The following is a 26,702-nucleotide window of genomic DNA, read 5'->3' as shown; positions in this document are numbered from 1 at the left end:
ATCTATAACTAAAAGACATTCTACAAGAGGCACACAGAACAAAGATTAATAATAAATCAAAACTAGATATGCAAACACATCAAATCAATTGCAAAAAGGTTCTTTTACTTTAGTATTAAACCAATCACTGAATACCAAAAAACAAGAGAATACCCGGAAATCACAAAGTATTCATAAAAAACATGGGCTGTTAGGAGGTTTAGCCAACAATCATACCCAAAAGCAAACAAAAATAAATTGGTTCAATAATTGAATTCATAATAATAATAATAATAAGATAGAACGCCCAGAAAATAGTGTTTGGATGAGTAGATATAAAACGCGAGCGCCTCTCTATGCGTGCTTGCTTCTCTTTATATTCTTTCTCTGGTTTCAATCTTCCTTGGATCTCTGTTGGTCGAAAACCAGGGGCGGCTCCCCTTCTTTTATATCTTTAATCTTCTTGTATGGTTTTTTTTATATATGCTGACCCCCCACCCTTTATAAATTCTGATCATAACCAACTAATTTCACATTATTCGGCTTTAAAAGAATATTTATTATTGGTAGATGATATAATTCTTGACTTGGGATGCTAAACAATCATTCCTTGGGCTCAAGCAATAATCAGTTGGTTAGCACCTTTTGAGCCTATTTTCAATTTTCATCTCTACCAAAATTTGCATGTTTTATTATTATTATTATTTATAATAATTTTTTTGAAATTAGCTTCGATACCCCTACTTTTGTGAAACACATGATTTGCGTGCCGCTCCAAACTATTTGCCGCCTCTCTCTTAATCTACATGGACATTTTTGGATATTAATTTCCAGCCTAATGAAAAGCCTATTACATTTAATTATGTTCCAATAGCTTAGATGATTGTTTTTAATAGAAACTACCCCAAAGCTACTCAAAAATTGTAGGGAAAAGTTACAGTATTTATATATAATTTAGCCCATATGAGAAGACGTGGAAGAATTGGAAAATAAGGAGGATGTGGAAGTTGAGGATGCTAAAGAGGTGTATGTTGACCCAAGTTTTCTATCTATGAATACTTGTTATGATGATGCCGAGATGGAGGATGTTACGGCCGAGGAATATCCAGATACGCATGCACGGTATAATACTGATGAGGGGATTCCGTTTTTCAATACAGAGAATGATCAGAAGGACGAGGATTGTTTGAGAAAAGAGACAGAGAAACAGAAAGAAAAAGAGAAGGGTAAGAAACCGGAAGCAAAACAAACTTCAAATGGTTTGTTTCAGTATAATGCAAAGTAGCTGAATAAATGGATTGGGACTTTGAGATATGCTCAAAAAGAAGATTATTTGCAGTCGAAGGCCAGGTTGTCAGCTTACCAGATGCAGAAGTTTGTGTCTATGAAGACGGTAAATGGTGATATTGTATTGTTAAATAGGATAATAGGATTCAATATTTTGGACATTTTACGAATAGTCTCTCAATACCGTACTGGGACGTTCGTACTTTGGCGTTTAAACCATTCATGAAATGTGGAAATAATCAGTTATAGGTTGGTCCTATCGTCTTCTGGTTCACAAGGTCAAATCATGGTTTCAAGTTTTTCAAACCCCGGGTGCTGAAATGAAAGTATGTTGATGAAATTGATACTCGCACTCAGTGGAGAAAGTAAAATTGAAAGTGAAGTCGCCGCGCACTTTGAAGAAAGTTCCATTTAAGATTTTACCACAAAGTCTTTATAAGAACTTCAATAGGTGGTATTATGATGATAGAACTGGTGAAGCTGTGATTGTACTAGGAGTAGGAAGTAAGTTTGAGTTTATTCGGATTTGGACCTGATATGATTGGTCAACCTGTATGAGTATGACAACGACGTATTCTTCAACAATCAGATCAGATGGGCGCACAATAAAGATAATGAGCTAGCTATGTAATTCCAACGGGTTTTTCGTGTTTGTCGTGCATAAGAGATTCATAGCTGTGCTGACTGGAAGACCAACCGCTTCAATATGTGAAGACCAACAAAACTCGAGACGAGGGGGAGCTTGTTGATACATCATTATTCGCCTCGTTCTTTGTTTTTCGTATTTTGTAATAGATCTAATGTTATAGGGGTTAGTTTTGCAAATATGTAAAGTACATTCCCTATAGTTTGTATAGTGAATGTAAACAGTTTTGGTCCTCATTCGTGGGGGATGTTAACGAATGAGTTGATAACGTATAAGGCCATTCGCTAAGGGATGTCTAGCGAATGCCGTGGTTAATGTTGCTCATTCGCTATGCCTGCACAGCGATTGAGGCCTCATCGTCTATATATACCCCATGTAACTTTATGATTTATAACATTTCTGAAATTATTGAAATCCCTCTTGTTACTCTATCCAAATCTCCTCTCAACACACACATTAACACAGTGATACCTAATCGTTAACAATCAGATCATATAACAAGACTATATCAAACCGTACGAAATCATGATGTTTCTTCATGTGGTTTCTCACTTAGTGCTGGCCGAGGCAACCCAGCCTTTTATTTTATTTTGTTTTTCGTTTTCTTTATTTTTGTTTTTCTTTTTGCGTGTTACCTTTTGTTTGTGTTTTGCAGTCTTAGTAAAACCTTAGTGTGTGGAATTTCATAGCGGTCTAGCTAAGTTAGTTGGAGTATATATTGTCATATCATAGTTCAAAGAGTTTGGGTCAAGGTTTCAGCAGTACTCATCAGTAGGACCGGTTTGACAAGAGGGATCCGAATCATGTGTACGTGCCTATTTCCTTTACTATAGTTAATAAAATAGGTTATGTTCTCATGTACCACACTCGATTGTTAAATGAACTATACATTGGGGGCAACGTAAAATTTAGGTGTGGGGATGCAGGAAAGTATTGGGGAAAGAGATTTTGACAAAATTGAAAATATCAAAAATGTCCCTTAATTTAAAATTTTTGCATATTAATGGAAAATGATATAAAAATTGGGAACTGTTTTCAAAACTAATATATATATATATATATATATATATATATATAGAGGATAATAAAAGACGAAAACACACTAAACTTGGGGTGTGTCGGTAGGCTCAGCTCTTATTAAACCTACAACTGAATTACTACTATCTTATTATAAGACAGACTGGGAGACAGAGGGAGGAGTCTATCCAACCATTCTTAAAAAGACTGGTTACCATACAAGAAGAAAGAAAAGACTGCCTACTGCTTTTGTTTTGAAAACGGCTTGGAAGGAAAGACTCCATAACAAAAAGGCAAAGGCATTGGTCCTACCAAGTGTCCTACTAGGAATAGTAGAAGAAAAACTATTATTCTTAGCAGTTGAAGAAGTGAATTGAATCACCCAATACTAAGCAGACTTGAACTCCTCCCTTGCCGCTCAGATGATTCCCTGATCTGCTAAATCGTTGGATTGCCTTCTTAGAGATAGAGTAGAGCTATGATGCAGAAAAATGTCCACCAACCCTTCTGTAGTAATCATCCAGCCAGCTCGGGAAAGCGGTTTTTCTACTACTTGGAATTAAGAGAAGCTGGGTAGCTCCGTAATTTGTCAAGGAGGTGGCTTTCGCCTATAAGGATAGTTGGAGTTGACGGTACAGTAAGAGCTGCTGCTGGCAATAACTTGTGTTGATGGTGTAGAATCTCTCCCTACTTTCGTGTTAGATGAAGAATAGGCCCAAGGGACATCCATGGACAACCACCACCCTCGTTGTTTAGCTAATTCAACAGCCTTCTAATAAAAGCGAAAAGTATCACTGGACAAGCAAATAACTTTTGGGATCACCTTTAAGGATCCTCTTATGTGAAATGCCAGAATGATGCTAGGATATCCTGAGCAAGTCAGCTAAACAGAGATGGAAATTTCAGTACTATTTTGGCCAGATTATGCTTGTTGAATTGAATGCATGCCGCACACTGCTTCAAATAGAAAGATATTGGTTTAATCTCAAAGCCTCGCCACTTCCCTCATTAGGTTCCTCTCTGTTCATCAGAGGTTGTTAGGATAAAAGTGGGGTTGAGATGCACGGTTACTGTTGATACGAAAGGATATAGATCTAGAAGCCGAGATCAAAGCGTTAGTTCCAGACAGAGCCCTTACGAACCAAGGCCTCTAAAGTTGTCGGCAGGTCTATCATCAAAAATGGCCTAAGATGGTCACAAACATTCCTAACAATGCTAGCCACAGCAGAATACTCTGGCAAAATGGGTCTCCATTTCGCAGAATTGAACGCCCTAAGAGGAAGATTTCATTTGCTTTCTATTTCATGATGCAAAGTTAATCCATGGTCATCGGGATGTCTATGTTGAAAGATAACCTAACTTGAAGAGTCATTGGTTTTCTAGGTCGGAAAACAAAGTAAACAACTCAGGTGGAAAAGAGGCGAACCACTCAGCTGATGAGTTAGCTAAAATTTTTTAAAATAGCCCAATGAGGAGACGATCTTAACCTCTAAGCTCAAAGATGGAAAGCAGATTCCTTTTTTTAGGTTTTTCATAGCTTCCCAAGAGCCCGCCTTTCTTTTTGGTTTCCAAAAGGCAAAGTATCTTCAACGTACGAGTAAGGTATGGGATAGATTTCGAGTGAGGAATCAACCATAGATTAGGGAACTTTTGAGATGCTTCCTTGCGAAAGCCAACGGAGTAATGAAAGGATGGTTTGATTATTGACTTATTTGAACCTTTTTAATTGCATGCTTTTAGTGGGTGACATCTTAGGGTCATGTTAGTTTAACTAAGCTTGTGTAAGAACTAGGATGAAAGGTTGGGTCATACCCAAGCTTTTTGTTAGTTTGATCATCAATCTTAACATTATCCAAAATAGAATAGCCTAATGATACGATACTTAGATAGATTTAACGTCAGAGTATGCTAGCTAATCAGTGATACAAACTACAACAAAAATACTAGTTTAAGTGGTTAGCATTTCACGACGATGGTTTGATGGCCTTAAATTTTGTATTGATAAGATGATTCAAGGTTCTGAGATTTCGGGTCTTTATGCTGTTTATCATCTTGGTATTCATATCAACTAAGTGGATTTAGGAATATTAAATTAAGCTAAAACCACAATTACTACTACCAAATGCAAATGCAAATGCAAATTCAAATGTAAATCACTTAAGCAACATAGTGATAAAAAGTCATAAATGATCACAAGATACTTCACCGTACGCTTAAAAAAATGAGTTGATCACTCCCGCTATTAGTCACATGTTGTCCTCTTTTACGGATCATCAGATCCTACCTGAGACACACCCTGTGTAAACCCTACGATGAAATCTTGCATATTCACCTGGGATGATGAGCTTTGGGGTGTTACTTGATAGCGGGGGTATGTCATGTTGTGGGGACCACTTGCTAGTTAATAAATTAATTATACCTTAAACTGTATCTAATGGCCGACCATTCTGGTAGAGTTTGATGCTTAAGATTAAGTGGATAGCAATATCCTTGATCCTTTTAGCTGTCACATGAGGTCCTTAAAAATTATACACAATTTTGTGTAAAATTTTGATAAACTGAGTTTAAGGTATAAGTCAAGTTAGGGTGGATCGGCTTGGTAAAACCATAAGGAAGTGTGGTATTGTGGCTTCAGGGATTTTAGGTGTGGGCCCCATTTAATTTAGCAAACTTATACATGTGTCACACCTTATTTGTCTCTGTAAGTATTTGGGCATGGGTTTAGTTGGACAAAATTACCAGCAATCGCGGTTTTTGTGGTAACCTATTATTAATCAATTAACGAAAATGTTTTATGAAGACATACGATTCCATTGTAATTCTTTCTTGGAACCAAAAAAGATAAGTGTGGGGATGTGATGAGTGGGTAAAAGAATGTGTTTTAATGTTTAATATCGTGTGTTTTAAGTATTTATATCTAGTGAACATGATTACTTGGATTAGTTTTATGATTGTAGGTGATCAAAGCTTAAAGAAGTTAATTTGGAGCATTCAAGATGACGAGGAATGAAGTTATGGATACAAGGAAGCAACTAGGGCATCAAGAAAATGGAAAACGAAGAGTCGGTTGTCATCGCCACCGTAGCTTACAGTGGAGGCTGGGTACAGAGGCGGTAAAGGCCACCGTAAGGAAGAAGATAGATGCCCTAAAGGGTAGTGCCCACCATAGTTTACGATGGACCTGACGAAGAAAGTCGGTTTTTGGTAATTTTCTCTTGTCTTACAGTGGCCTTTAGGCCTCTGTACCCAGCCTCCACCGTAAGCTATAACAGAGGTGACACCTAACTCTTGATTTTTCTTTTTCTTGATTCTCGATCGACGTTTTAACCCCCTGGTTGCTTCCTTGTATCCATAACTTGATTCTCATCATCTTGAATGCTCCAGAAAGCTCTTTTAAGCTCCGAGTACCTACAATGATAAAACCAATCAAAGTAATCGTGTTTGTCATATACAAACACATAAAACACACGATATTTAAACATTAAAACACGTTCTTTAACCCACTCATCAATATCTTATAAGTTTATGGTTTTGTAAAACATGATATTTAAGGTTTTAGCCAAACAACTATCTATTAGGAAAGCCACAGTTAGGATTTAAGTGTCATGGTTGAGTTATTATACAAAGCCACACGAAAATGAGAAGAGCGAGAAGCCATAACTAATTGACATATGTCCATTGGGGGACCAAAGTGAGAAGGACATAAAAGTAACTACTCGTATTTTCTCTTTTCACATGCAAGCCACATGCCAATTTCTCAATTTTTTTAAAGTATCTATAACTTTTTCATATGATATTTAACAAAAAAAAAAAACTCACCATGCATGATAACAAACATTTTTTTTGTATTTAATATGAATATGACTTTATTATATAAAAAATAAAACAAAAATTAAGCGTGTCTTTGTGTTTGTCATAATGTCTTTTTTCGTCATTTTATTTTTCTACTTAATGTTTTTTTATATACTAATAACACCATTATGTAATCCTAATATGTAATTATGACGATAAAATAGCAATAACCCGATCCCCAAAAATCGTAAATCCCGATCCACACCTTACCACTACCGGGATCGGGATGTCGATACATGTACGGTACCGATCTCGAAAATCATAAATTTTTGGTACCGGTATTGAAATATTCAATTCGGTATTGGTTCGGTACCGATATTTAAGGCAAATTTTGGGAAATACCGGTACCAATACCGAATTTGCTCATCCCTATTAAACACAATGACAAATACATATTAGACAATCTGAAATGTAAATGCAATGATGAATGCCTATTATAAAATAACCTGAAACATAAAACATAATGGAAAATGCATATTACACAATAACATGAACGTAATGCATAATGAACGCAATCCTCTTTTTCTCAAAATAAGTTAATGCCTTATGTTAATCCCGAACAAAAGACAATGAGCGTAACACACAATGACTAAAAACACAATGATGAGTAGAAAGACACAATGAAGAACATAAACAAATGATAAGGAGAAAGTCGCAATGACGAACATAAAAAATGATGAGGAGAAAGACACAATGACTTAATTTTTATTTTAAACTTTATATTTTGTATGAGTATCAATTGAAATATACAATGACCAGAACCTGTAACACAATGCATAGAAAACCAAATTGAGAAACTAAATGACCAATAAATAACGTAATATATGAAGACCCTCTAATTTTTTATAAAACAATATACTACTCATATTAAAGATAAAAAAACGTTTATTATTATTGTATTTAAAAAAAACTATCATATGAAAATGTTATGGCCGTATTAAAATAATGGGGAATTAACATGTGTCTTTCATGTAGAAAGTCAATTAATATGGGTTATTCCTTTTATACTATTTTCATTATTTTTTTCTCTTAGAGGGGTGGGGGTGGTTTAAAAACCATCACTTGCTCCCACCAATACAAGTGTGCCACCTCACCCTAGCACTTTCCATCACTAGTGATGGAATTTTGGTGGGGGTGGTGGTGTGGTGTGATGAAATTTTTTTTTTTTGATATTTTTTTACAACTTAAAAATTAAAAAAAATAGTAAATTAAAAAAAATAAAAGTTACATTAAACAATCTACTACTCGTCCGAATTCGGAAAATCCAAACCTAAAGAACCTACAAGTTCAACTAGATCATATCTCAACCGATGGTGAATATCTTCGTTCCACAAGTCTAATTGCACGTTCTCAGAAACGGGAACTTGAGTAGGAGGATCCGGCACCAAATCTGGAGAAATTGCACGTCCGTCTTCTTTTATTAGCATATTGTGCAATATGATGCATGCATATAATATGCTAGAGATCATGGGTTTTTTCATTGCACGAACCGGTCGACTAAGTATGCACCATCTATCCTTTAAGACACCGAAAGCTCTCTCGACATCTTTTCTTGAACGCCTTTTCTTTGACCTCGACAGGAAACGAAAAGGCTTTCACAAAAACAGACCATGCCGGGTAGATACCATCGACAAGAAAGTAGCCACGTTTGTAATATCTCCCGTTGACAAAATACAGACAGAAGGGTGCGGTACCATCTGTCACGCTTTGAAACAACGGTGATGTGTATAGAAAACTGATGTTGTTGTTTGAGCCAGGAACACCAAAATAAGAATGCCAAATCCATAAATCATTTGACGCAACCGCTTCAAGTACGATAGTCGGTCGTTTGATTTCACCCCTAACATACGCCCCTCAAAACTCCCCTGGACAATTCCTCCATTTGATATTTGTACAGTCGATGCTACCGAGCATCCCTGGAAAATGCCATCTAGCCTCATGCGCGGCGTAAAGACGTGTAATGTCGTGTCTTGTTGGTTTTCATAGAAACTCTTTGCTATACAATTTAATAATCGCGTTACAAAAGAATTGCAGACATTCACGTGAAGTTCTCTGAGACATTTGTAAGTATTCATCGAATTGATCGGGTGGGTTACCTGTCGCTATTGACGAATAGCGGATGTGCATTTCTGAAGCGCCGTAAAACTTCGTTTGCCCCTCGTGTCGTAAAATTCTTGTAACCATTCTTCGCTTGCTTCGACGTTCGCTATAATCTTTAAAAATAAAGATTTCGGCAAACGAAACCGATCCCTGAACGTCTCGTCATTGTATTTCGGCTGCTTCACAAAATAGTCGTTCATTAGCACTTCGTGGGCATATATACGATCACAATCCACCATTTTTTTCTTTGGACGGCTCGGGCCTTCAAGTTCGTTATATAACAACGGGAACCATTCAACAATGTCATCGTCCGAAGGCGAAGAGCTATCGGTGTCTAGCGGAAACGAGTTGCTCGGAAAATCCATATTTTTTTTGTTTTGAATTGAAGTGATGAAGAAATAGGTTTTTGTAGTAGAAGATTGAGAGTGTTTTGAGTTGGATTGAAATGGTTGTCAATTTATATTGTTTAAATTTTTTTTTAATTACCCAACCCCAACGGTCACCTCCCTCCCCAACGTTCAAATTTATTGGTATTCAGCACGTGATGGCCATCACGGCCGGACCCCCATCACGCGTGATGGGGGGACCGGTGGCGGTGTTCGTGAGGCCATCACGTGTATAACGGACCACCCCCACTTCCCTTATATCAATCATGATCATTCAAATGTAATATCAATGGAATATATTTTTTCTCACGCTTCTCATTTTTATGGCCCTTTGCATTTTAACCTTATCCTTGAGTGTTAATCAACTTTAGCACCTTAATTTCGCATAAAGAAAATAACTCAACGTAGTTTCGCAAACTTTAAGTTAGCTTCGCAAGATTTTATGCTAGTTACGCAGAACTTAGTTTCGCAAATTTTAAGCCAATTTCGCAAGATTATATACTAGTATTGATGAAAACTGTTTTCGTGAAAGTTCAACTAGTTTTGCAAAACTCATCCAGATTCGCAAATTTGATTATTTCTACGAAAATTCAACCAATTCTTGCGAAAGTTCAACTAGATTCACAAAAATTCAACTAATTTCGCTGCATGAATACATAACTTTCGTTAGGGCTTTTTGGCCAATATTTTAGGGACAACAAACTAGTTTTATACTGCAATCGAAACCATAAAACATGATATTGAAGATTCTGAAAATCCATATCATATTTTAGCTCGATTAAATGGGTATAAAGATGAAAACGTGAATCATTAGTCTTTAGTTTCGTAGGAAGAACAAAACAGGATTGTAAGTGGGTTTTTTTTTTTTTTTTTATCAAAGCTCGTTTTATCAAAACGACCTCCTATACCACATGTTTTCCAATTATGAGATAAAATTATGAGAACAAGTAATAATGTTTAATGTGTTCCTTGTTGTTCCAAGAACGGAGTAATGGAAGACAATTCAGATCCAGATAATGATGATCGGGTTCCTATTTAGGGTGTACCATTAGGATGGTTTCAAGTGGTGAATCGGTAATCAGAAACACAGCAGAAAACACAGAACGTATGCCAACTTGCAATATTATTAATCAGAAAATCTACATCTAAAAACTAATTACATAGGAGAGTATTTATAAGAACTAAATGACTCCTAATTCTACTCAAACTCAAACACAAACTATCTTTATCTAATATACCTAAATAGATAAACCAACGTGTTTATTTATTCCTTAATATTAGAACAAGTTTGATTACGACTCGAACTCCTGGTTTGGCCCGACTCACCGAAACCGGTTCGGTAATTCCCAACATTCACCCCCTGAATTTCTGAACCGTATTCGGGAGCTCTTCAATTCCAAGTAAATCTCTCATTTCCTTGAACTTGATCTTTGCTAGTGCCTTTGTTAGTATATCAGCTCGTTGCTCGCTTCCGCTGACATGAACGACATCTACTTCTTCGGCTTCATTACATTCTCGAATAAAATGATATCGAGACTGTATGTGGTTGGTTCTTTTGTGGAACACGGGATTCTTGACGAGTGCAATAGCCAAGGTATTGCCAATCTAAAGATTTACTCTTTGAGGCGGTTCACCCAACAACTCACTTAGTAACTCGTGAAACCATACCGCCTGACAGGCTGCTTCTGTAGCAGCCTTATACTTGGCCTCACAAGACGAGAGTGCCACGATTCCTTGCTTCTACGAACCCCATGAAATCGGCTTGTTTCCTAAATAAAATATATGACCCGATGTGCTTCGACGGTCATCCGGGTCAATATTATGACTACTATCACAAAAACCAATAAACCTCTTTGTTCCTCCTCATTCATAATTAATCCTGAACCCAACAGTTCCTTTTACATACCTCAAAATCTGTTTTATAGCTGACCCGTGAGGATCTCGTGGACTTTGCATGTACCGACTTACCACCCTGACCGAGTATGCGAGATCAGGTCGGGTGTGAAGTAAATATCCGAGGCAACCGACAACCTTTCGGTATTCGTTTGGGTCGATCTCAGCTTCATCTTCAGCTTCCGAAAACTGCAACCCGGACTCCATAGGAACGAGAGTCGAGTTACTCGGTTCCATCTCGGTTTGAGCCAAAATCTTCCTTGCATAAGCCTCCAGCTTAATTTTATTTCCACCTTGCTCTTGTGATACCTCGATTCCAAGGTAATACGTTAATTTTCCGAGGTCTGACATCTCGAACTTAGACGCCATTCCTTTCTTGAACTCATTAATAATGCTCAAGCTCGTGCCTGTTACAAATAAATCATCAACATAAACAGCAACGATTAGTAAATGTTTTCCGCCTGTCTTGCGGTACACCAACTGTTCTTTTGAGTAGCGAACGAAATTCATATCCTTTAAAATCTGATAAAACTTGGTATTCCAGGCTCTCGGTGCTTGTCTTAACCCGTACAAGGCTTTAAACAACTTATAAACCTTGTATTCCTCGCCCCGTTTTTCAAAGCCTTCTGGTTGAGACACGTACACATCTTCTTTTAACTCACTGTGTAAAAACACGGTTTTCACGTCTAGATGATGAATTTCCCATTCGTTGGCAGCCGATAAAGCAATCAATAAGCAAATGGTCTCGATACGGGCCACGGGTGCAAATACCTCATCGAAATCAATCCCGTGCTGCTGAACATACCCTTTCGCCACCAAACGGGCCTTGTGCTTATTTATTGTACCATCTGAAATTCTTTTAACCTTGAATACCTGTTTTACCCCTATATCTTTAACACCATTCGGTGGCTCAACAAGCCTCCAAGTTTCGTTCTTCACGATGGAATCAATTTCAGCTCGCATAGCCTTCATCCACTCGCTCTTCTTTTTCGCTTCGTCATAACAATTTGGCTCCTCATCGGTTGTAAGCCAAAGTTCATCATAGTTGAGATCAACGTGTAGAACATAATCATCTAGTTTTCGGGGTAAAATATGAACTCGCTCAGATCTGCGAATTCCGGTTTGAGCTCGGACTTGATTTGAGGCTGTTACTGGGTCCGTTGACTGCCCAGTTGACTGCTCAGTTTGGACTGTAGGCTGCCCAAAGTGGGCTGTTTCAGGTGTTGCACTTTGTGGGCTCGAATCACCGCTTCTTGTCTGACTTGTGCTGCCATTTTCAACAGATTCTGAGTCCCTTGATGAACCTGACAGGCTGCTGTCACTACTAGGCTCATTCATAGTAGGATTTATCAATCCAAGTCCTGAATGCACCAAATCTCTACACACATACGTGAACATACCCGGTTCACTCTCGTTTCTTTCGACCGGTTCATTCCAGTTCCAGCCAGCTCCTTCGTTAAAAATCACGTCCCGACTAACATGGATTTTTCTTGTTCTCGGGTTGTAAAAACGATACGCCTTTGAGCCCGGTTCGATTCCGAGATGAACTAGTGATGTTGAGCGATCGTCTAACTTTTTTAAATGTGTAGCTTCAACTTTAGCATATGCCATACCCCCAAACACTTTTACATGCTTCACACTCGGTTTTCTTCCGTTTAACTTCTCATACGGCGTTTGATTGATTAAAGCTCGGGTTGGTACTCGGTTTATAAGGTACGTTGCGTGACGGGCAGCTTCCCCCCACAAATAATTAGGAACTTGTAATGCTTTCATTGTGCTCTGAGTCATCTCCATAAGAGTCCGATTTCGACGCTCCACCACGCCATTCTGTTGAGGCGTATATGGCGCGGTGAGATGCCGAATGACGCCGGTATCTTCACAAAAACCTCGAAACTTGTGTGAAGTGAATTCTCCTCCCCTATCGGTTCAGAGTGTTTTGATCGTCTTCTGGGTTTCTTTTAAAACAAGTGCCTTAAATTTCTTGAACTTGTCGAAAGCATCACTCTTTTCCTTCAACAAGATTATCCACATATACCGTGAAAAATCATCAATTAAAACAAAAATAAATTTGTTACCTCCGAGTGTTGTCGGTGTTATCGGTCCGCATAAATCACCATGTATTAGTTCTAGAACCCGAGTAGCTCGATATGAGGTTGCGTTCTGGAAAGCGTTTTCTAGAACCCGAGTAGCTCGATATGAGGTTGCGTTCTGGAAAGCGTTTGTCGTTTGCTTTCCCACCAAACACGACTCACATAAGTTCTCTCCATGTTGGATATTTGGCAACCCGTGCACCATCTGCTTTTTCACCATGGAATTTAGTTTGTTAAAACTGATATGACCGAGACGTGCATGCCACCTCCACGTGTCTTTCTCAATCACCGTCATTAAGCACACCGGGCTTCCAACCTTCAACTTTATCTTGTAAAGTCGGTTACTCGTTCTTGCTACTTTCATCAATAACCGACCCTCGGTATCGTGCATCGTTAGGAACTCATTCTTCATCTGAACATCACACCCCGACTCGGTTGCTTGTCCAAGACTAATTATATTACTTTTCAGTTCAGGTATGTAATATATTTCAGTCATTAACCTTTGTTCACCTGATTTTTCTTGGAAAAGTATCGACTCTTTCCCCTTAATCTCAACGCACGACCCGTCACCAAACCTAACTTTACCGGTTATCCGTTCGTTCAACTCCGAGAAAAACCCATGATTTCCTATCATATGATTACTAGCCCCATTATCCAAATACCAAACGTCTTCCATCTTGGTGTCGTTTTCATATCGATCCGGCCTTAAACGCTCCTCGTTCAAGTGGATCGTTTCGTGCATATAAACAACCCCGTCGGCCTTTTCGGTTACAGCTACGTTCGCCTCCTGTTGTTTTGGTGGTTTTCGGTCCGGACACGCTGACGCGAAGTGTCCGAGCTGGTCGCATTTGTAACATTGCACCTTGGACCGATCTTTCTTAGGCTTGGCTGTTCCTAAGCTTGAACCAGCCTCGTTATTAACCCACTCTCGATCTTGACTACCCGACCTACCACGTTCACGACCCCGGTTCCCGTAACTACCTCGTCCTCAACCCCGAACATTATCGCCTTTTCGGTTATTATACTAGTCGGACCTGCCAAACATTAGCCTCTCGTCCGCATGTAGTTCTTCGTTACCGATTCGTTCCTCGTAAGCCTTCAATCGACCGACCACATCTTCATACCCAACTTCCTTCAAATTAACTGTTTGTTCAATTGAAGCAACAATGTGAATATACCTTCGGGGAAGGCTAGTAAGAAACTTCTTGACGAGCTTCGTCTCATCCACAACCTCACCAAGTGATGCAGATCTTGAAGCTCACCGGACAGCCTGTTGGAATATTCGTCAATAGTATCTGTCGCCTTCATTCTCATGTTGTCAAGTTCTTGAGTTAGGGTTTGTAACCTAGCCTCTCTTACTCGATCAGCACCCATGTGACGAGTTTTAAGTGCCGCCCACATCTCCTTGGCGGTAGCCATGTTCCCGACTTACATAACCTAATCTTCGGGAATAGCTTGAAATAGGAGAGCAACAGCCAAACTATTCTGTTTGGCATCTTGCGATCGGGGATTAATCGCATCCCAAACCCCATGTACATTAAAAATCACCCTCGTCTTCATAACCCACATGGTGTAATTAATCGAGATTAACATCGGGCAATGAAGGGCCGGTGTGCCACCGTCCTTAGCCGCTCCCGATGTCAAACCAGAACTCGATTGAACTATGTCTGACCTTCTTCTTGTTCGACTGTACTTCTGATTAAAAGACTTTGGTGTTGATGACTCTGAATCCAAAACGTTACTATAAACCCTAGTCACACCGCAGCTATCCTCTTAACCCAACTCCGGACGTCTCCTTTGTTGAATCTCCACAGCAGCAGGTCTTGATCAGAACTAAGCTCTAATGCCAATTCAAGTGGTGAATCGGTAATCAGAAACACAGCAGAAAACACAGAACGTATGCCAACTTGCAATATTATTAATCAGAAAATCTACATCTAAAAACTGATTACATAGGAGAGTATTTATAAGAACTAGATGACTCCTAATTCTACTCAAACTCAAACACAAACTATCTTTATCTAATATACCTAAATAGATAAACCAACATGTTTATTTATTCGTTAATATTAGAACAAGTGTGATTACAACTCAAACTCCCGGTTTGGCCCGACTCACCGCCCGACTCACCGAAACCGGTTCGGTAATTCCCAACATGGTTAAGGTGAGCTTGAACTCCTGGTTTGAGAGAGAGAGAGAGAGAGAGAGTGAGAGTGAGAGAGGGAGCCCGACGGTTAGGTGTAGGGTCCCACAGGCGGTGATATATGCCCCACCGCTGCCCTTCTAGCTCACGACTTCCACATAGGTTATGAACGAGGTAGAAACCCAGCGTTGCGGGTCATCTTGAAAGAAAAGGACATGTTCGTAAGATATTTATTAGTCATTTTCAAAGACATGAATATTATATGATACGCAAATCAAATTTGTGTACTTCTACTTCTACTTAATCTATATGTCACTAGAAATGTTCCTCCGTCTTTTAATATTGATCTTTCCAAGCAGTTAAATAACTATTGTTTGTGACGGTTTTATAAGAAACCTTAAAAAATAATAAATAAATTAGAAAAAAATAACTCGTCAAACAGTAGAAACCACTTTAGAAGATAATTATTTTGAATTCTATTTTTGGATTTGAATTTAGTTTATTTTAGGAAAGTTTGTTATATTAATTCAAAATTTATATAGTTGCACTGATTTTGATCAATTTATATTTATTTATGTTCCTTCATTATATTCATTTATATCAATTTTTGGATGAAACATTGAATAAATTATCTACCTAATGTTTTATATTTGTTCGTTTGTGTTCATTTAAGCAGACGCGTTCATTTATATTCATTAATGTTTGTTTTGTGATCGTTTACGTTTGTTCATATATGTTTATTATTGTTCGTTTACCTTTGACTTAATAAAAGATGACCTCAAAGAAAAATGGGAAAGCAGAACAACAAAACAAACCTAAAGATGATTGCATGTCGATTATCAATATCATAGATAACAATACACATATTATCATGAATCATGATAGGTATTGTTAGAGCTGTTGGCAAAGCTGCAATAATTGTCCCAATCCTACACATGAGAATTTTATCATCATTACATTAAACAACATCAAAAATAGCGCAAACGAGGATCTGTTTTATGAATTAGCTTACCAAAAATAAACAGAATGATGAGGAAATAATTTGTCCGGTAGCTGCCCAAAAAATAAGTACAAATCTTTGTGCAGAGTTTCCCAAATTTTATTACGAAAACTACATTAAAATTGCGTATTAAAATAAAATATCCAACCAAAAATAAAATCTTAAACGGTAAAGAAATCAAAAGCATCTTCCTAAAGCTTCAAGTAACAACAACAACACGAGTTACTGAACGCAGAATTTAGAGTTTATTCTTTTCTATTTATTTGAACTCAAAGCAAAACACATACTTCAACAATTTCAAAGATAGTAAGCTAGTAACCACAAAAGAAAGTAAGCAACTATCATCGAGTGTGGACCCTCAAATTTTACGCGACAAAAACTCACCCAATATACACAATAGTATCTCCATAATCTTCATAACCAACACGAATCTAACTTTACTAATAAAAAAAAATAATCAGGATGATGTGACAATCTCACATTTATTCTTGGTATAATCTCTCTTCTCATTCATTCTATCTATCTATGGGTTATGGTCGAAACCATTTTGTTAAATGGGTTATAATTTTCATTCTAATCTTTCATCTCATTCATCCTATCTATATATGGTTCATGTGTTGAAATAATTTTATCAAAAGGGTTATAATTTCTCTTCTAATTTTTTAATCTCTCATATCTTTCATTATAATTATTCATGGATAATGAGTCAAAACAATTTTACCAAATGTTGTATATTGTTGTAAACTTATAATGGTTCATCTCATTCTAATTTCTAGATTTGAGATTATAGACTTCTTATTATTTATAGTATATATTTATTTTCTTCTTACATTTACGTTTGTTTATTTCTTTCAAAAAAACGTAACTTATTTATTTTCATTATTTAACAAATCACGTGCAATACACGGGTTCAAAAGCTAATCAAGCAATATATCAAAAATCGTAAAGAAATTAAAAAAAGTTACAAAACCTAATGAGTTAATTGCAGTTTACACCCTTGTGGTCAGCATGGTTTTGCTGGTTGCAACCCTTGTTTTCGATTTTTGGCATCCAACATCTTGACGTCTGCAGGGTGTCGCAAATTGAATAGTACCGTCAAGTTAACCAACAATCAACTTTAAAAAGAGTAAAAATACCATTATACCTATGCAATTTGTAACCCTATGATTTAAAACACATCAATACCTAGTTGGTTCAGATCGTCTATCTCCCCTTTCAAACCTTAGAACCCATTTTGATTTCATTTCAAAAATTCAATCAAGATGACAAATGATCTGAACCATAGATCGTAAAATACTAGAAAGAGGTTATTATGGCATTTGACTTTTATAAAATCTAGAAAAGATGGAACTGGTAAAGTACCCAAATACCACTCCGGTGTTTTTTTATTATTTTTTAATCAAATCTCTTACTTTTTAATTGAATTTAATAACCGTAGGTCCTGAAAGCGGATCTAACAACTAAATTCTTGAATCAATCTTGACTACTAGCTAGCGAAAATCACTAGCAGCTAGCCAAGATCTCGGATGTTGCTTGGGTTTGTTTATTTGCACTTGGAAGAGAGAAAGAGAGCTGAGAGAGAGAGAGTTGGTAAATATAGATAAGGTCGAAGTGTTTGGAATAAGCTTGTTATGCATGATATGGTTACACTATTTATAGTTTAGCCAATACCATGCTCCATCTATTATTAATGGCCCATTGGGCTCAAACATACAAGGCCTCAGGCCAAAACATACATACAAACAAAACCGACAAGCTACTAAGATACATCGTTAACTGACTAAACAAATACAAAAGACTAATAAACAAAACGGGGCCCTACAATCTCCTTTCATTCTTTACTTAGACTACTTTTATTCACAACCCAACCCAACTCAACTTTTTAATAAAAAATTAATTTATCTCTTTTTCACCTACACAACACAACCCAACCCAACTTTTCACTTTTATTCACAACCCAACCCAACCCAGCCCAACCCAAACAAATTATTTTAATACATATATCTTATTTGTTTTTAATTTATTCTATAAAACTTAGTAAAATTAATAAAAGTATTTATTTTTTAAACAATATTATTTTAAGTATAAAAATCATTAAAAAAGATATATCATAATTCTATTAAAAAAAACCTTGAATTTTTACAACTATTAAAAACAAAATTTTATATATAATAATATTAAAAAATACATATTTTTAAAAGTGCTCCGTTTCTAATAAAATTGATATCTAAATATTCAGAAAAATAAACAAAACAAGACTATGTATTTAGATTTTAGAAATAAGTCAAATAATATAAATTATTAAATAAAACTCAAATTATATAAAAAACAAATTGTTTAAAAGAAAAAACAAAATAATATTTAATTAAAACATGGGTTGTGACCTAGGCTGGGGTTGCAACCCGGGTTGTAGTGTGAAAAGGGTTTAATCTTTTTATTTATTCTTTAAATAGTGTCATGACCTCCTAAGATGTCACCAATAAAAGTAGTGTTAGTATTTGTGTTGGTAGCTTCTGTCTTTAGTCGATCTCATATTCGAAGGGTGACAAATAGTAGAACAGTTGATTGTCAACAAGATAGTGTACAAACTTGTTGAACGTCTTAACTATTCAGTCAGTGTTGTCCCTTAGAGCATCCTCTACTGTGGACAAGGGCGAGTTGTAGAACTTCAATAAGTCGTCCTTATTGAAACCAGCCAATTCATGCTCGCTAAAGAAACGAAGCATGTGCATAGTCTCACAGTGGATGACCACTTCCAATGTGCTGCTATCGAACTCCCAAGCAACAAAGTCACACAGCATGTTGTGAATGAACGGTTCACCATGGTATATTAGCTCACCATGGTCTTGAGAGATCTTGTATCGCCAAGCCTTTCTTCTCTTGTCAATGCTGGGATCCACTTTAGTAGGATGAAGGAACGATCAACCTTTGTTGAGAGTGAAGTTAGGGTAGTCTTTTTTCCACTCTCTGTTGTGAAGCGTTTGAACCACTCCTTAAGGTTCTCCTCATAAGAACCACTTCCCACAGCTCTTTTAAAGTAATTCATGCCAAAATTTGACAATGAATGCATATCATGATAACTCAAATAAGTGAGATCCCCATTGGCTCACCTGGTAGCCCATCTCCCGATGTCTTTGTGCCACTTGCAGTATGGGATGGGAGATTCGTCATGATAGTGGTAGTTTCGGTACCTAAGATTTGCCAATTACGTACCACTTCTTCTTCCTCCCCGGCGCTTGAGAAGCTGGGGCACTAGTTGCCTCGAGAGCCACCACGATTATAGACTCTTGAACCGTCTCTTCAACTTCATGAACTGGTGTTTCTGGGTTCAGGGAGTAGTTGATGCTGTCATCATCATCATTTTCGTTCTTGAGGACTCGGTACCTGCACATTCAGCATCGTTAAAAATAGAGAGAAATCCCTTTTCAACCACATCATCCGTTTCCTTTATTTTTCTTTGTAGCCTCGGTTACTAGTTGCTGTTCCTTTGGCATGTCATCATGTGAAGCTGAATGTTGTCCAGCTCCACTACCAGCTCCAGCACCACCATTTCCATCATCACCTCCATTATTGTCATCCTCAAAACTGTGATGAGGATCATCATCTTCCCCATCAGTTTCATCATTCTCCTCATCTTCATCAGATTCATCATCCTCGCTCTCCTCTTTCTCGGCTCCAAATTTTGGAGCAACAACAGATTCACCACCAACAGTGCTAGCAGGCACTGTTGTGGTAACCCCAGTCTCCACACCACTAGTCATCACCACATCTACACCACTCGTAACAATCACATTAACACCACTAGGACCAGCCTTAGTCTGCTCTCCTACACCACCTTTCCAATCCTTACACATTTTATGGGATTTACCCAACTCCCAAAAAAGGCATTGATGTTCGTTTTATTTGTACATATTTTAGTTCGTTAACTTAGTTGTTTTATTCGTTTAGAGTATGAACTTTGGTACTTCATACGTGTTTATTGTGTTTCAGGTCACAGGTACTTAACGCACTTAATTTGGACCTGCACGAGCACGGGATGAAGACCCGGGAGGTCCAGCACGCGAATCGAGACACAAAATAGATCTTCTGAGTGAAGCCACCCATCGCGTAGCGCAATGGGTGTGGAAGGCTGGGCATCACGCTACGTGATGCCCTTTAATATTTAATTTGGCATTGACTTTTGGTCCATCGCGCTATGCAATGGACCAAGGAGGGTGACCATCGCACTACGCGATGGTCCCCACAGTCGGGAAAGTTAGGGTTTCATTTTATATCTTATTTTGACGACCCTAAACGTTATCATTCAGTTTCTAAGTAGTTTCTAGAGCAGCAAGGAGGAGAATAATCATTCCTATTCATCTCAAAGGTTTATACATGCTCCATAACATCATAATCGAAGACAGAGAGATGCTGAGACGCGGCTAGACCCTTCGAGTCATACCCAGGATGTATAGTTTGTAATCATTCAGTTTATTTCTCATGTACTAGAACAACTAATTGTAATTATCTTGATTTTAATCTATGAATATTGATGTTTAGTATGTCCGTACATTCAGTCGGTTTAGGTTTTTGTCGATCAGAACGATTAGTTTGTCGGTTGCTATAATAATTGCTCGTAGGATTGAGTTGACTAGTTAGTTGCGAGGAAGCATGTGCTTGCCCTTAGTTGAGTCTCACTGGTATGGACCGTTTGATAACCAGTGCTGTGTGTTAGTGATCGTGGATGCCTAAGGTTTAACCAGTTAGTCAGTCTGTAGTTGACACAAGATAGTTAATCTGTTAAGTTGCATGAGATTACTGTTAGTTTGCTTACTTGAATTCCTGGGTGTGATTTGCTTGTTTTATTGATTGAATCTTTGATTACTTGTTTGTTTATTATAAAACCCAAATATTTTGCTAGTGTGATCAACACTGTTAATTGAGTTACTTCATAATGTTAGGAATCAGTTTCACTGCACACTGACCACATACTCCTTGTGGTTCGACACCCTACTTACCTTAGCTAGCTTAGGTGATTAGTACACTAATTTACTTGTTTTTGACTAGATAGCGACAGTCTAGCATCAGGCATCCAGTCGACCCTCAGGATCTTCCATGTCTTGATCAGTCATTTGCATGATCTTAGAGGCGGCGAGGTATTTGTTGGCCATTTCCTCGTTCACATTAGTTGAATCTCATTCAATATGTCTTTCTCATCCAACTTTTCCTTCAGCTTGTCGACTTCGGATCGAAGATCCACGTTCTCAGCCAAAAGAGTACCAAAGTTTCTTGAGGATCCTTGATCACCCTCAAGCAAACCAATAAGGGCTTCCAATATTTCAGATTCCATCCGATTGGTCCATTTTCCCAAATCATGTTGAACATTGGCTTGAACATGAGGATGAGGGAATGTCTCTCTCAAGATAGGAAACTCTAGATTTAACCCTTAAGCCTTCGTCATGTTGCCTAGCAAGTGAAAGTGATTGACCAGTCATTAGTTATTGCTGACTATCAATACGTTTTGGAGAGTCTCTATCCACAATCTTTGACTTTTGATGAGCCCTTTGTCTTTCTCGTGCTCATGCTCCAGATTGGCAACTCTTTCAACAAGCTCGACCTCTTTCTTCCTCTATTCTCTCACAAATTCGATCATCAACAATTCCTGTTTAGCATGCTTCTCATTTGATTCTTCTAGTGCCTGAATCCTTTCAAGAATGGGATCAGTGTACACTAGAGCCTTTGTATACCTTCCACCTGACAATGTGGTTGGGGTCATGAAGATGGTGGATTGGGTGGCGGCTGCTAGGGTTGTTGATTGGTAGGCCGAGCTTGTGTTTGGAGGGGCATGGTTAAGGTTTGAGTTTGAATTGATATAGGCAAGGTTTTTGCTTGGCTTGATGTTGTGAGGGCTAAAGGTAGGGTGGTGGGTTCGGTTGTGGTTTGGGAAATTAGGGAAGTTATTTGTGCGGTGGTGGATAGAGAGGTAAAAGTTTGAGACCAGTAAGTAGATGTTCTAAGTGGGGAGGTAAAGGAAGGTGATCCTTGGTGTGGTAGTTTGTTGAATGGGTGAGGTAGGTTAGTTTGTTTTTTTGGTTGGCTTGAGACAAGTTCATCTATATCGGGTAGGGAGGAGGGTTGCATTGGTCTATGTTGTTGTGATGGAGAGATGTCAGGTGGTGTTTTGGGTTCATCTTGAAGTCTCCTACGGGTGTGTTTGAATTCGCCTTTGGCTTTGGTTTTAGTTTTGGTTTTGGGTTATTAGCCTTGTTTGGTGGCTATGGTACTTTTAGGGCATTAAAATAGGTAAGGTACTGATTGGCTCGTGTGGAGGTGTAGTTGTCTGCGTAGGTAGGGTTTGTGTCAAAGTGGAGGCAGTAAAGATTACTTTCAAGGATGGCATCTTCGAAGAGACAGGCTTCTGGGAGTCCCCGACTCTCCTTAAACGTCTGAGCGGCTGCTTGGTTTCTTCTTCCTCTTAATTCCTCAGTCTCATGTGCTTCTTCTTAAACGTCTGAAGGACCACCAGCAGAAGGCTTGCTGATAGCCATCCTTTTTCTCTCGTGCTTCTTCTTTGACCTCCGTTTTGGCTCAATATCTGAATCAGTCTCAGTAGCCTCAGCATTTGACTGATTACTACCACGGTCACCATCACTGTCATCATGACCGTCATCTCCACTATCATCATCACCTTCTTCACTAGTTTCTTCATTATCAGTTTGTTTTCTACAAACAAACCAAATGTACCAAGAACTTGTCCTTGATACCTGTAGTTGCTTGTCACATGTGGATCTAACATAGCCTTGAACACAGTCTGCTTCACCATCTTTGCATGATAAACTTCGTCGGTAGGCTTAGGCACGTAGGGCCTCAAATCATCCAAGATCAATTGGACAAACCTTGGATACATCATCCAAGGTTTTCTTGTCAACACGTTAGCATGCATGCACAAAAAGAACAATCTTGAGTAGTTAAACTTTGTCTTGTTTGTGAGGATGCCATAATTCTGACCTAATATGTTCTCAACTTATCAAAACCACCCTTTTGTTCGGATAAGCAGTATCCGATGATATGGAATAAGTACTTCCATTAAGGTGGCAGATGTTTCTTCTCGCATGTGATCCATATAAGTACTTCCATTACGGTGCCCAATAGCCTCAATGAACGGCTGCAAGTCTTTTCTCTTTGGTCATTCGAAGAAACGAGCTGAGGCATCTTTGATGTATAAAGCTCTTCTAACATTCTCCTCCGTTATTTTGAGCCTTTTACCGGCTACTTCTGTTGAAACAATGTTTCCATCCTTAATGGCTTCGGCCTTAGACCAAAATTCCTCGATCCAACTTGCTCATATCTCCGGGTTTGCCGAAATGGCATCTATAAGTGGCGACTCTTTCAACCCCTTTATCATAGAAATAAACACCCGTTATTTCCTTTTTCTTGGGAGATCCAAAGGACAAAACATATTGTGCTGCTAAAACATCATCACATACAAACATTAGAATAGTATGAAAAAGAAAAACTAAAAATAAAGGAAAAATGAAAATTAAACAAAAACTGAAAATTTACAAGTTAAAATAAATCAAATCGAGTTTTTAACACTCAATTCGATTCAATTTGTACAAACCAAAAGGAATATATGTATGGAAACTTCAACAAGGATAAACGAATCGAAACGAGTTTGTGAAATTTGATTCAATTCAACGTTAATAAATATAAGACCAGTAGAGGTTGAAAACATTAACAAGTCAGAATGAATCGAGTCGAGTTAAGAAAACTCAATTCGATCCAACTAAAAGGATGAAAACAATTATGATAAGTCAAAATCATTTGAGTTGAGTATCCATTAGACTCGGTTGGATTTTAATCGAGTTGAACTTATAGTAGACTCAATTGGATTTGAATCAAGTCGAGTACATATTCGATTCGATTGGATTTGAATCGATTCGAGTGTACACTCGATTCGATTGGATTTGAATCGAGTCGAGTATACACTCGATTCAATTGGGTTTGCATCGAGTTGAGTATAAACTCGATTTGATTGGAATTCCATTCGAGTCGAATATACACACTTGATTCGATTCAAATTTTGTTTATCAAATCTTCGATTCCATTGAACATAACGGTCGCCCATACCCGTTTTACCTACTTTACAAGTCTCAGATCCAAACTCAAACTAAAATAGTGTTAATTTGGACAAGAAAAGTCCAAAAACTATCAAACTCAAACCAAAATAATATTTGTACAAATATGAGAATAAACTTAGATCAAAATAATATAAGGATGATGTTTATAAGCCACAAAAACGGAATATGTTCTCCAAACAAGAAGATTTTTCATAGCAATCCGTCATTGGGTCAACTCAATGAACCAAAACCAAGAAAAATAAGAACAAATAATCAAATGATGAAACATGAAACATGAAATGTATAATACCGAAGAAGAAGGATCCATCATGATAATGATCAGGCATAAATGAATGAAGATAATGAGTTTGATTGTGTTCTAAGGGTTTGAAAATTGTATGGCGGTTTTAGAGAGAGAGAGAGAGTATGGAGAGTTTAAACAGATAGTGAAGTGAAAGAAAAGAAAGGAGGAGGGTTGGCCTTATATATTGGGTCAGCCTATCTCGTGATAAGGTCAACACTTCTCTAGTTTTAAACAGTTTTACACTCTCAATCCCTAAGTTTTGAAATTATTTACATATTCAAACCCGAAAACCATTTACACACCGAATCCAAGCACTCGAATATACACAGGGTATAAATTTTTGTCGGTCCACACATTGACAACATTTACAAATGGATCCTTTTATAAAGCAAGTTCATAAAATAAAGCTAAAATATTTACAAAATTTTAGAAAAATAAAAATTTAAACATAAAATAAGAAAATAGTAATAATAATAACAATAAAATGTAAAATTAAAAGCAAAATTAAAAGTAAAAATAAAGATAAAAATAACTTAAAAACAATATTTTCAAGTTAAAACAAAAACCAAAAGAAAACAAATAAAATTAAAGATAAAATTAAAACTAAAAAATTAAAATTAAAATAGAATAAAGTGAAGACATATTAAAACTGATTTTTTTGAGTTAAAAACACAAACATAAACGAAAACAAAAATAAAAACTGAAATTAAAATTAAAATTTAAAGTAAAATGGAAGTAAAGATGAAATTAATATTATATATTCAATATTATTTACAGGTTTCTCTATTTTTGCGAGAAAGTTCACGACATGGAATCATATTGTCTTACAACGTCCTAGATCGCACTTCTATTTCAACATTATTATGCCAAAAAATCCAAAGTCGATTATAGATATATTTGTCCATTTAAAACTTAATAAGTATTTAAATATCAATGTGATATGTTAAGGTATGAATTAAGCACAATGCTTGTGTGGACCCCATTTAATCAGACAAGTTACGGACTCCATCATACCTTGAGTGTATTTTGTGTTCACATATCATCTCAACTTGACTTAAACCCTTCTTATTTGATTGCAGTATGTTTATTGACACTTTACATTTGACAATTTGACACTATCTAGAAAAATTAAAATAAAGCAGAAGTTCAGAGCCTTAACAATCAGGTCTTGTATGACTACAAACAAAGAAAGTCCAAGGCTTGAACAAAATAAAGAAAATAAAACAAAGCAGAAGATTCAGAGTCTTAACAATCAGATCTTTTATAACTACAAACATAGAGACATGCTTGAAACATAAGAAAGGAAGAAATACATCAGAGGTTAAAAATCCTAAGACAGACTTCTTTTAATTTTTGTTTTCTTTTCTATTTCTGACTCTTTTTCGTTTTCTTTTCTTTTCTTGACACAATAAAGTAGAAATAAAAATTTACACTTGAAAACATATGACAACTGTGATCAGGTAAAAAAAGGATTGGGTATGACATGTTATTTACATTGCTGCCTTTATTGATATGACTTTGCATGGAGTTATGCGATTGCTACATAAGCGTATAACCACTAGCATAAGCAGGTATTTTAGTTTATATCATCGTGACATTTCCTCATTTGTCAAGCCTATCTACACATCAAGCAATGATCTTGTTGGCTTTTGATCTACCCTTCTCATGTGTTAGGATCGTTAAAAACAATTTATTGTCATTTTCCAAAGGTCGGATCAATTTCTTAAAATTTTATAATTTTAAAATATTCGTCTCCCTCTAAACAGGAGCTCCCTCTAAACGGGAAAATATGCTTTGAAACATTTTTTGATTTTCTTAAAAGAAAATAAAATCTTTTTGTTAAGTCAAGTGACTTATATTATGTTTTTCTTAAAATGAACTGAAAAATTTTTGATGAGTTAAACTT

This window comes from Bidens hawaiensis, unplaced genomic scaffold (assembly GCF_021521415.1).
Source record: "Bidens hawaiensis isolate Kalapana, Puna unplaced genomic scaffold, B.hawaiensis_p1.1 tig00038071_1, whole genome shotgun sequence".
Taxonomy (NCBI): Eukaryota; Viridiplantae; Streptophyta; class Magnoliopsida; order Asterales; family Asteraceae; genus Bidens; species Bidens hawaiensis.
The sequence above is the reverse complement of the archived record's forward strand: the minus strand, read 5'-3'. Positions refer to the sequence as shown.